The following is a 12673-nucleotide window of genomic DNA, read 5'->3' as shown; positions in this document are numbered from 1 at the left end:
ACAGGCATGCACCACCACGCCCAGCTAATTTTGTATTTTTAGTAGAGACGGGTTTTCACCATGTTGGTCAGGCTGGTCGCGAACTCGCAACCTCAGGTGATCCGCCCGCCTCAGCCTCCCAAAGTGCTGGGATTACAGGCGTGAGCCACCGCGCCTGGGGCATTTCTTAAAAAGGAAAATATAATAGGTTTCTGTTTTATTCCTGAAGAAAAGGAAAGCACCTGAAGCTGGCCTGGTTCTGAATAATAATGGACCTTAAAATGTTTCCCAGTAGCTAACAAGGACTAATATACAAAGAGAAAAGGTCTAAGGCGAAATCTTGGAAATGCCTGACTGTAACGGGTTAGAAGAGGAAAAGAAGAAGCTGGACAGGGAAGAAGAATGGTTTAGAATGGCTTAACAGGCCGGGCGCGGTGGCTCACGCCTGTAATCCTGGCACTTTGGGAGGCTGAGGTAGGCAGATCATGAGGTCAGGAGATCAAGACCATCCTGGCCAACATGGTGAAACCCCACCTCTACTAAAAATACAATAATTAGCTGGATGTGGTGGCGGGCTCCTGTAATCCCATCTACTCAGAAGGCTGAGGCAGGATACTGGCTTGAACCCGGGAGGCAGAGATTGCAGTGAGCCAAGATCATACCACTGCACTCCAGCCTGGCGACAGCGAGACTGTCTCAAAAAAATTAAAAAAACAAAAAAGAATGGGTTAATAAGCAGTGTCCACTGATGCAGAATCATGAGAAGGGCTTAAGAAAAGACCTTTGGATTTAACTAGAAAGCTGTTGTTTATTTTTTTGGCTGGTGTTTTACTGTGTTTTTAAAAGTTTTACTAGTTGCATATTTTAAATTTGGAACAGAATATTTTCTCGTAATTACAAAGTCAAAAGATAGGATGTACTTCAGTACTGTACTACAGATCCCAGCAATGCATAAAGGCAAGGGAAAATGTGTAAGGATTGGAAAGAAATACATAAACCTGTTATCTAGAGAAAACATGATAGTCTGTCATTTTATACATAAAATTACAGTAATCTACGCACTTAGTATTAAGTGATTTTAAACAAGTTGCTGGATACAGTTAGCTATAAAAATCAATTATATTTTTATGTGCTAGCATTAAACAATTAGAAAATGAGTTTTTAGCCAGGCACAGTGGCTCATGCCTGTAATCCCACCAGTTTTGGAGGCTGATGCGGGCGTATCACCTGAGGTCAGAAGTTCGAGACCAGCCTGGCCTACATGATAAAACCCTGTCTCTACTAAAAATACAAAAATTAGCCAGGCACGGTGGTGGGTGCCTGTAATCCTAGCTACTCAGGAGGCTGAGGCAGGAGAATCGCTTGAACCTGAGAGGCAGAGGTTGCAGTGAGCGGAGATCACGCTATTGCATTCCAGCCTGGGCAACAAGAGTGAAACTGCATCTCTAAATAAATAAATAAAATTAGCCAGGCATGGTGGTGCACGCCTGTAATCCCAGTTACTCGGGAAGCTGAGGCAGGAGAATCGCTTGAACCTGGGAGTCGGAGTTCACAGTGAGCCGAGATCACGCCACTGCACTCCAGCCTGGGAAACAGAGTAAGACTCCATCACAAAAAAAAAAAAAAAAAAAAAAAGAATTTTAAAAAAATTGATATACAAATGCATCAACAATTTCAAATACCTAGTGTTTGAGTTTCCTATGGCCATTGTAACAAATTACCACAAACTCTGTGGTTTAAAACAAACTTATGGCCGGGCGTGGTGGCTCAACACTTTGGGAGGCTGAGGCGGGCGGATCACGAGGTCAGGAGATTGAGACCATCCTGGCCAACATGGTGAAACCCCGTCTCTATTGAAAATGCAAAAATTAGCTAGGCGTGGTGGCACGTGCCTGTAGTCCCAGCTACTCAGGAGGCTGAGGCAGGAGAATCCTTTGAACCCGGGAGGCAGAGGTTGCAATGAGCTGAGATAGCACCACTGCACTCCAGCCTGGGTGACAGAGCAAGACTCCGTCTCAAAAAACAAAAACAAAACCAAAAAACGTATTCTCTCAGTTCTGGAGGCCAGAAGTCTGAAGTCAAGGTGTCAACAGAGATGTGCTCCCTCCAGAGGCTCTGAGTAAGAATCTGTTTCTTGCCGGGCGCGGTGGCTCAAGCCTGTAATCCCAGCACTTTGGGAGGCCGAGGCGGGCGGATCACGAGGTCAGGAGATCGAGACCCTCCTGGCTAACACGGTGAAACCCCGTCTCTACTAAAAATACAAAAAACTAGCCGGGCGCGGTGGCGGGTGCCTGTAGTCCCAGCTACTCCGAGGCTGAGGCGGGAGAATGGCGGGAACTCGGGAGGCGGAGCTTGCAGTGAGCCGAGATCGTGCCACTGCACTCCTGCCTGGGCGACACAGCGAGACTCCGTCTCAAAAAAAAAAAAAAAAGAATCTGTTTCTTGCTTTTTCCAGTTTTTGATGTCTGCTTACATTTCTTGGGTTGAAGCCACATCACTCCAGCCTCTACCTCTCTTATATTAGGACAATGTGATGACATTTAGGGCCCACCTGGATAATCCAAGATCATCTCCTTGTCTCAAGATCCTTACCCTAATCACATCTGCAAAGACCCTTTTTTCAAATAAGGTAACACTTATAGGTTCCAAGGATTAACACCTGATTTCTTTGGGGATAGGATTCAGCCGACTACTCTTAGGAATAAATCTTTCTTGTTTTTTTTCTGAGACAGAGTCTTGCTCTATCGCCCAGGCTGGAGTGCAGTGGTGCAATCTCGGCTCACTGCAAACTCGGCTTCCTGGGTTCACGCCATTCTCCTGCCTCAGCCTCCCCAGTAGCTGGGACTACAGGTGCGTGCCACCGCGCCTAATTTTTTTTTTTTTTTTTTTGTATTTTTAGTAGAGATGGGGTTTCACCATGTTAGCCAGGATGGTCTCGATCTACCGACCTCGTGATCCGCCCGCCTCGGCCCCCCAAAGTGCTGGGATTACAGACATGAGCCACTGCGCCCGGCTAGGAATAAATCTTATGAAAGATATGTAAGAACTCTATACTGAAAATTATGTTATTGAGAAAAATTACAAGAGACCCAAATGAATAGCTATACTCATGGATTGGAAGACTAGATATTCTTTTTTTTTTGACACCGAGTCTTGCTCTGTCACCCAGGCTGGAGTACAAAGGCATGATCTCAGCTCACTGCAACCTCTGCCTCCCAGGTTCAAATGATTCTCCTGCCTCAGCCTCCTGAGTAGCTGGGATTACAGTCATGTGCCACCACGCCCGACTAATTTTTGTATTTTTAGTAGAGGTAGGAGAGATGGGGTATCTTTTTTTTTCTTTTTTTTTGGGGGGGGTGTGACAGAGTATTGCTCTGTCACCGAGGCTGGAGTGCAGTGACACAATCTTGGCTCACTGCAACCTCCACCTCCAGGTTCAAGTGATTCTCCTGCCTCAGCCTCCCAAGTAACTGGGATTACAGGTGCCTGCCATCATGCCCAGCTAATTTTTGTATTTTTAGTAGAGATGGGGTTTCACCTTGTTGGCCAGGCTGGTGTCGAACTCCTGATCTCAAGCCTGCCTCCGCCTCCCAAAGTGCTGGGATTACAGGCGTGTCCCCCTACACCCGGCCTAGAGATGGGGTTTCACCATGTTGGGCAGGCTGGTTTTGAATTCCTGACCTTGTGATCCGCCCGCTTTGGCCTCCCAAAGTGCTGGGATTACAGGCATGAGCCACCGTGCCCGGCCTGGAAGACTAGATATTCTAAAGATATTGTTCTAACCAAATTGATTTAGTAGATCTAGTCTATCTCTACTAGAATACCAGGAGGGTGTGAGAGAGTGTGTGTGTGTGTGTGTGTGTGTATTAAATTGCAAGCTGATTCCAAAATTTATATGGAAATTGGGAAGGTCAAGAACAACCAAGACAATCTAGAAAAAGAACAAAGTTGAAGGATTTATACCACCACATATTACTGCTAAAGCAGCTATAAAAATTACTGTGGTACTGGCGTAAGGATAGAAAATAGAAACATGGATCTGAATAGAGTTCTCAAACAGATGCTTATGTGAACATTTTATTTATGCAAAGGTGACACTGTAGTAATGTGGAGAAAAATTGACATGTCAGTAAGTAGTGCTGGGGCAATTGCATATCATGTGGAAAGAAAGTAACCTTGATGCCTACTCATACTGAAAAAAAAAAATCAAAATACGTTGTGGACCTCAATGTAAAAGGTAAAACAATAACACTTTTATAATTTTAGGTAGTCAAACATTTCTTAAATAGGACAGAGAAAGCACTGTTTATGCCCGTCATGGTGGCTCATACCAGTAATCCCAGCACTTTGGGAGGCCAAGACGGTCATATCACGAGGTCAGGAGATTCAGACCATCCTGGCCAACATGGTGAAACTGCATCTCTACTAAAAATACAAAAATTAGCTGGGTATAGTGGCATGCACCTGTAGTCTCAGCTCCTCAGGAGGCTGAGGCAGGACAATCACTTAAACCCAGGAGGCGGAGGTTGCAGTGAGCTGAGACCGTGCCACTGCACTTTAGCCTGGACGACAGAGCAAGACTCCATCTCAAAAAAAAAAACAAAAACATCCGGCCACTGCACTCCAGCCTGGGCGACAGAGCAAGACTCCGCCTCAAAAAAAAAAAAAAAAAAAAAAAAAACTCTACTTATAAAGGAAAATATTGAGCATTCTAGATACAGAAAACAGTATGAGAAAGACAAAGAATATTGAATTAAGATGTTATGTCAGAGAACTAAAAATGGTTTTGTATTCCTAGAACATGAAGTGAACCCAGAGTTAGGCAAGTTGTGAGTCACATTAAACCTTTTATAGCATTCAAAAGGGTTAGGCAATTTACAGATAATGAAACAGGATCGGAGAGATCTAAGCAGGAGATTGGGTCCAATTGGTATTTTAGATGGAATAGAATTTGCACCCTCCCCCCTAAAAAAAGGAAGCTATTGAAGTAATCAAGAAATGATGAGGCTTAAGTTACAGCAGTGGTAGCAAGGCTAGAGGCAGGGACAGATAGAAATATTTAGTAGGTAAAATTAGCAAAATCTGGGAACCAACTAAATATAGAAAGTCAAAAGGAAGGGATGAATTTAATCTGATACAAGGATTTTGGCTTAGGTGTCTGGATACATGATTTTGTCAACAACTGAGATCATGAATACTGAAGACTTGCCATTTTACGAGACAAGAAGGATGAGTTGCCAAGGCACAGTGGCTCACGCCTGTAATCCCAGCACTTTGGGAGGCCAAGGCATTCAGATCACCTGAGGTCGAGAGTTCAAGACCAGCCTGACTAACATGGAGAAACCCCGTCTCTACTAAAAATGCAAAATTAGCTGGGCATGGTGGTGCATGCCTGTAATCCCAGCTATTCAGGATGCTGAGGCAGGAGAATCACTTGAACCCGGGAGGCAGAGGTTGCGGTGAGCCAAGATGGCGCCATTGCACTCCAGCCTGGGTAACAAGAGCTAAACTCTGTCTCAAAAAAAAAAAAAAAAGAATGAGTTTATTTCTAGATATACTGGGTTCTCCATAGTGAGATATCCAATATGCAGTTGGACATAAAATTAAGATCAGCGCTGGAGAGAGAGGAGTTGCTAGTGATTGACTGTAGCTAACCAAGGTTGTAAGACCTGTCTTAGTCCATTCAGGCTGCATAACAAAATACCTCAGCCTGGGTCATTTACAAACAATAGAAACTTCTTTCTCACAGTTCTGGAGGCTGGTAAATCCAAGATCAGGGAATCAGCAGATTTGGTGTCTGGGGAACATTCTCTGCTTCAAAGATGTTGCCTTGTTGCTGTGTCCTCACAAGGCAGAAGAAGCAAGGCAGTTCCCTTCAACATCTTTTATAAGGGCACTAACCCCACTCATGTCTTAATCATTTCCCAAAAGGCCCCGCCTCTTAATACTATCACATTGGGTATTAAGTTCCAACATATGAATTTTGGGAGAACACATGTATTCAGACCATAGAAAGATCTAACTAAGTCACACAAGAAGAGCATACAAGATGAAAAGTATAATGAGCTGAGAATGAAAAGCAAGGGAACACCAATATTAAAGAGTCTAAAAGAGGGAAAAAAAATCCATGAAAGAGAGTGAAAGGAATTGAGAAATAGGAAGAGAACTAGAAGAGTGTGCTTTACTGAAACCAGAGGTATAGAGAGATGCAAAGAGAAACAGGGTCACCAGGCCAAGAGAGGTAAGACTCAAATGCTTATGCAAGTAAGAGGTCATGAATTATTCTGGTAAGAGCAACTTTTACTGGGATTACTGGGCTGAAAAGCCAAGCTGCAGTAGCTTGAGAAATGGAGGAAGGAAATAGGAACGAAAAGTGTGAGCCTACTCCAGCAACATACTCATCCGGGAAGGAAAGGAACACACACACACACACACACACACACACACACGACAACACGTAGTGTCTTGAAGCAAAGTAGCTATAGAGATACAGCCTCCTGAGTAGCTAGGATTACAGGCACGCACAACCACGCTTGGCTAATTTTTGTATTTTTAGTAGAGATGGGGTTTCGCCATTTGGGCCAGGCTGGTCTGGAACTCCTGACCTCGTGATTCACCCCCCTCGGCCTCCTAAAGTGCTGGGATTACAGGCATGAGCCACTGCACCCAGCCTCAGAATATTTTTGAAAAAGTACATCAAAAGGGGGACTTTGTCTTCCTGCGTATTTTTTTGCATTGTTGGACTCTTAACATGTATAGGTGTTATTGTTTCAAGAAAATAAGTGTTTAAAGAATCAACTAATAGACAAAACACAGATATTTATAGTAAAAAAATTAAAATAATGTAAAAATAAAGTTATAACTAATTGAAGTTAGAAAGTAGAATGGAAGAGGCAAGATGGAAAGAGGATGGGGTGTTAGTATCCTCATTTTAAAAAATAAAAAAAGTTTTCAGCAGGGCAGTCATTGTGGATTATACCTTGATTCACCAGCTGTACTAGGCACATAGGAAAGGCCTCAATTGAGCTCCTGTTTTATTCATATTATTCAGGTTAATTATGATTTTATTTATGCAACCACTTATGCTGAAGCATTCATTGATTTGTTCTTTGGTTTTCCTTCATTATTATTATTATTATTTTTGTTGAGACTGATCTTGGATCTTACTCTGTCACCCGGGCTGGCATGCAGTGGCATGATCATAGTTGACTACCACCCCAAATTCCTAAACTCAAGCAATCCTCCTGCTTCAGCCACCTTCCTGAGTAGCTGCAACTACAGGTGTGCACCACCACACCCAGCTAATTTTTAAAAATTTTTTCACGGCAACAGGGTCTTGCATGTTGCACAGGGTAGTCTTGAAACCACCTTTGCAAATATTATAACTGAGGAAATTATGACAGTGAAAGAGATCAGACCTAATTAACTCCATCTTGCTTCTCACCTTTAAGCTGTCTTTGTTCATTCTTGGGCGTAGGTGGAACTAACTTTGGGAAGGGATTCAGTTCATGATTTGACTCTGAAATGAAATTGATAATAGCCCTTTTTTACCTGGGACCAGTCTGCTTTTGCAGGACTAACAAATTAGCTACAAGATTAGAAATTAGGGTTTGTGGGCCATGCAGCCTCTGGCTCCAAGAGTCTGAACCTCCCCAAATTGCTCCTGGGAATAACATCACTATTGTAAAACCTAACATCAGTACTTGAGCTATTTTGTAGACCCTGCACTGGATGGACCAACTGACACCACCCAGACTGGTAATCTGACTCAACCAGTTCTGCCATCCCACCCAGGAACAGAAGACAGCAAGAAAGTCTCACTTGGATTACATCCCCAACCTGACCAATCGGCACTCCCCATTTCCCAAACCCCTACCCCACAAATTGTCTTTAAAGACTGATTTGAGCAATAATAAGACTCCAATCTCCCGCACTGCTGGCTCTGCGTTAATTACTTTTTCTCCATTGCAATTTCCCTGTCTTGATAATTTCTGGCCTCAAGTGATCCTCTCTCCTCGACCTCCCAAAGTGCTCGGATTACAGGTGTGACCCACCTCATGCAGCTTCCTTATTACTTTAGAAGTGTTGGTCTTAGAATAAGTTTAACTCCAAAATAGAATCAGGTGATCCTGAGAAGCATGACCAGGGGACTGCCTAACATTAAGTCAGCTCTTGTTGGACACAAACATAATAGGGAGAAGGAACTTTAATTTTTTTAATTTTTAAATTTTTATTTTAATAAATTTTTTTAGAGCTACTGATCCCCACAGCCAGAGAAATCATGTAATCTTAAGAGCCGGTAGGAACTTTAGAGGTCTGGTAACCTTTATCTTTACCTCCTGGAATAGTCACCATTTCTGAAACTAGAAATTCAAACAGATCTTCATTTGAATGTCTCCATTTAAACAGATACAGAGATAGTAACTCTGCATCACGGAGTAGATCCCTCCCTCCCTCCCTCCCTCCCTTCCTTCCTTCCTTCCTTCTTTGATGGAGTCTCGCTCTAGTCCCCCAAGCTGGAGTGCAGTGGCGCAATCTCAGTTCACTGCAACTTCTGCCTCCCGGGTTCAAGCGGTTCTCCTGCCTCAGCCTCCCAAGTAGCTGGGATTACAGCCACGTGCCACCACGTCCAGCTAATTTTATATTTTTAGAAGAGATGGGGTTTCGCCATGTTAGCCAGGATGATCTCTATCTCCTGACCTCAGGTGATTCACCTGCCTCGCCCTCCCGAAGTGCTGGGATTACATGTGTGAGCCACTGCGCCTGGCCGATCATTTCATTTTTTAAAACGTTTAAGTCTTTTTTTTTTTTTTTTTTGAGATGGAGTCTTGCTCTGTCGCCCAGGCTGGAGTGCAGTGCTGTGATCTTGGCTCAGTGCAACCTCCACCTCCTGGGTTCAAGCAATTCTCCTGCCTCAGCCTCCGGAGTAGCTGGGACTACAGGCACACACCACCACAGCCGGCTAATTTTTGTATTTTTAGTAAGAGATGGGGTTTCACCGTGTTGGTCAGGCTGGTCTCGAACTCCTGACCTTGTGATCTGCCCGCCTCAGCCTTCCAAAATGCTGGGATTACAGGCATGAGCCACCGTGCCTGGCCAAAAATAAAAATGTTTAAGTCTTAGAAAACGTATGGTTTTTTTGTGCCCAACGTTCAACTACCTACAAAAGAAACCCCAAACAGCAGTGTCTTAAACAAAATGAAATTTTAATTATTTTCATGTAAAAGACATACAGAAGTAGGCAATATTGGGCTGACATGACAACTGCCAACTGCAATGAACTGGTGAGGAATCCAGACTTCTTCCATTTTGCCCTCCACTGTTCCTGGAGCGTAACTTTTACCCTTGCAATCCAGAATGGCTGCTAGAGTGCCAGCCAGGACCCTGCTATGTGCAGCAGAACACAGGAGTAAAAGCCAAAGAGCACACCCCTCTCATTAAGGAGACTTCCGGGCAGTCTTGCAAACCACTTATGCTGATATATCAACATCCACAGCTTAGTCACATGATCCATCTAATCTCAAAGGAGGTTGGGAAATTTCAAAGTGCCCCACTAAAAAGCAGGGTTCCATTGCTAAGGACTACAAAGGAAATGAGTACTGAAAAGCAGCTAGCAATCTCTGTCACACTAGCTCTTTAAATACTTAAAAACAGCAATCAAGTCCCACTTAAGCTTCTTTTACAGACTAAACATCATTATTCCCTTTGACAAATCTTCATTGACACTGTTTTCAGATCCTTCACCTTTTTGATTGTCTCATGAAGAGTTCTAATGTGTACGTCAAATAAGATACGCCCCCCCCCCCCCCCGCCGCACCTTCTGTGAGATCTGATTGATGCAAAATCAATTGGAAATATTTTGGGGTCTTTGCATATTTTTATTAATCCATCGTAAAATTAGCTTTCTTGGCAACAACTGCACAAGGTTACTAAATTTGGTGTCATCTGCATCCCCTGGGTCTTTTTTACATCTGTTGTTATTTAGCCTGATCTCTCCCCATTTATACTCCAGCAGACTTTTTACTTTCCTTTTTTTCCCTCCTGAGTGTGTATAAATGTATTGCTATTTAATTTCAACTGGCTTGTTTTAGCTTATCTGAACATTTTGGGAACTTCTTGAATTCTAACTTTCTCACCCAATGTATTAAATGTCTCACATGTGGGCATTTGCACCTGTAGTAAACTGAATTTCTATTGAAGAACAGGAACAGAATTTTAATATATATCCTCAGCATCAGGTGAAATATCTAGTGCAGAGTAAATTCTCAGCGTTGTTTAATGAATGAATACTGCAGTTGAAAATAAAGAACATTTTCTGGTCGGGTGCAGTGGCTCACGCCTGTAATCCCAGCACTTTGGGAGGCCGAGGCGGGCGGATCACGAGGTCAGCAGATCGAGGAGACCATCCTGGCTAACACGGTAAAACCCCGTCTCTACTAAAAATACAAAAAAAAAAAAAAAAAAAATTAGCCGGGCGTGATGGCGGGCGTCGGTACTACCAGCTACTGGGGAGGCTGAGGCAGGAGAATGGCTTGAACGCGGGAGGCGGACCTTTCAGTGAGCCGAGATCACTCCGCTGCACTCCAGCCTGGGCGACAGAGTGAGACTCTGTCTCAAAAATAAAAATAAACAGAACTTTTTCTATATATTTTTTAAAATCCTGGAGTTATTTGTGACAGGAAACTGTGAAACCTCATTATCTCCTAAAATAATGTGAAAGTAAAGTAAATCTTGGGGCTCCCAAATCACTAAGCTAAAGGGAAAAGACAAGTTGGGAACTGGTTAGGGCAAACCTGCCTGCAATTCTATTGAAAGTCTCCCTTCTGCTCGCTGAGATGCATATCTGATTGCCTCTTTTGGAAAGGGTAATCAGAAACTCAAAAGAATGCAACCATTTGTCTCTTATCTGCCTATGACCTGGAAGCCCCCTCCCCACTTCAAGTTGTCCCGCCTTTGCTTTGAGTTGTCCCGCCTTCTCCGACCAAACCAATGTTCATCTTACATTATGTTGATTGATGTCTCACGTCTCCCTAACATGTGTAAAACCAAACATGTGCTCTGACCATGTTGGGCACCTGTTGTCAGAACCTCCTGAGGCGCACATGGGTGCGTGTCTTCAACCTTGGCAAAATAAACTTTATAAATTAACTGAGACCTGTCTCAAATTTTCAGGGTTTACAGTAATATAGACATTTACCCGTCTGGACGGATTTTATTTAATATTTATACGGTCTTTTAAACAAGCAAGTTAGCAATTATGTAAATTTCTTCCTGTTATATGATTTTATAAGGATTTATTTGGCTAAATAAAAAGACTAGACAGTGAAAACTTTAAACTTTATTTATTTATTTATTTATTTATTTATTTATTTTGAGACGGAGTTTCGCTCTGTCACCCAGGCTGAGGTGCAGTGGTATGATCTCGGCTCACTGAAACCTCCGCCTCCCAGGTTCTAGTAGATTCTCCTGCGTCAGCCTCCTGAGTAGCTGGGATTACGGACGCGCTAAAGTTTACATTTCAAGTCGGCCTCAATATGCTGCTGTATTATTTACTAACACATTCTCTTCTTTTTTTTTTTTTCTTTTTTCTTTTTTTGAGACATGGTCTCACTCTGTTGCCCAGGCTGGAGTGCAGTGGCGCCGCCATCTTGGCTCACTGCAACCTCCACCTCCCAGGTTCAAGGGACTCTTCAGCTTCAGCCTCCTGAGTAGCTGGGAGTACAGGCACGCACCACTGCACCCTGCTACTTTTTGTATTTTTAGTAGAGACGGAGTTTCACCATGTTAGCCACACTGGTCTCGAACTCCTGACCTCAGGTGATCCACCTGCCTCGGCCTCCCAAAGTGTTGGGATTACAGTCGTGAGCCACCATGCCCTGCTACATTCTCTTATGAAAAGAGAATTCACAACCTTTTTCTGTTTAAAAAGACTGTTAAGAAATATATTCATTAAAATCGGTCTGTAAAGATCTCCGGGATCCAAATTATGAAGTAATCTGAAGATATGGGGATAAAATTAGATGTATCAACCACTAAAATGGAAACAAAATGACATTAAATTGATTTGTGGAAATAGAGATGAGGTTTCAGCGTGTTAGTCAGGATGGTCTCAATCTCCTGACCTCGTGATCCGCCCGCCTCAGCCTCCCAAAGTGTTGGAATTACGGGCGTGAGCCACCACGCCCCGGCCCTAAAATACTTTCTTGGAGATTGGAGGTAGTAATCTAAATATAATGTGTAGAATAATCTACAAATTTGGCATAATGACAGAGTCATTAATGTTAATTATTATTGGTAGTATGTTAATTATTATTAGCAGTATTAAATATAGACATTAGAAATCACATCAAAGCTTCTTCAGAATTGGCCAAGGAGATGGCACCCTGAATCTATACAGTGGTCTCTTATCTAGATAGGAATATTCCCGTAGATAATAATACAAAGAAATGGGTCCCCTGGAAAATCTTATTAGGATAAAAAGGTTAATTGATTGACAGAGTCCTGCTGTATTGTGCAGGCTGGAGTACAGGGGCATGATCATGGCTCAATGCAGCCGCAAACTCCTGGGCTCAAGTGATTCTCCCACCTCAGCTTAGCCAGTAGCTGGGACTACAGGCATGTGTCACCATGCTCTGCTAATTTCTAATTTTTTTTTTTTTTTGAGATAGAATTTTGTTATGTTGCCTAGGCTGGT

Source organism: Trachypithecus francoisi, unplaced genomic scaffold, assembly GCF_009764315.1.
Source record: "Trachypithecus francoisi isolate TF-2019V2 unplaced genomic scaffold, Tfra_2.0 Lachesis_group5, whole genome shotgun sequence".
NCBI classification, from domain to species: domain Eukaryota; kingdom Metazoa; phylum Chordata; class Mammalia; order Primates; family Cercopithecidae; genus Trachypithecus; species Trachypithecus francoisi.
Note: the sequence above shows the minus strand (reverse complement) of the source record.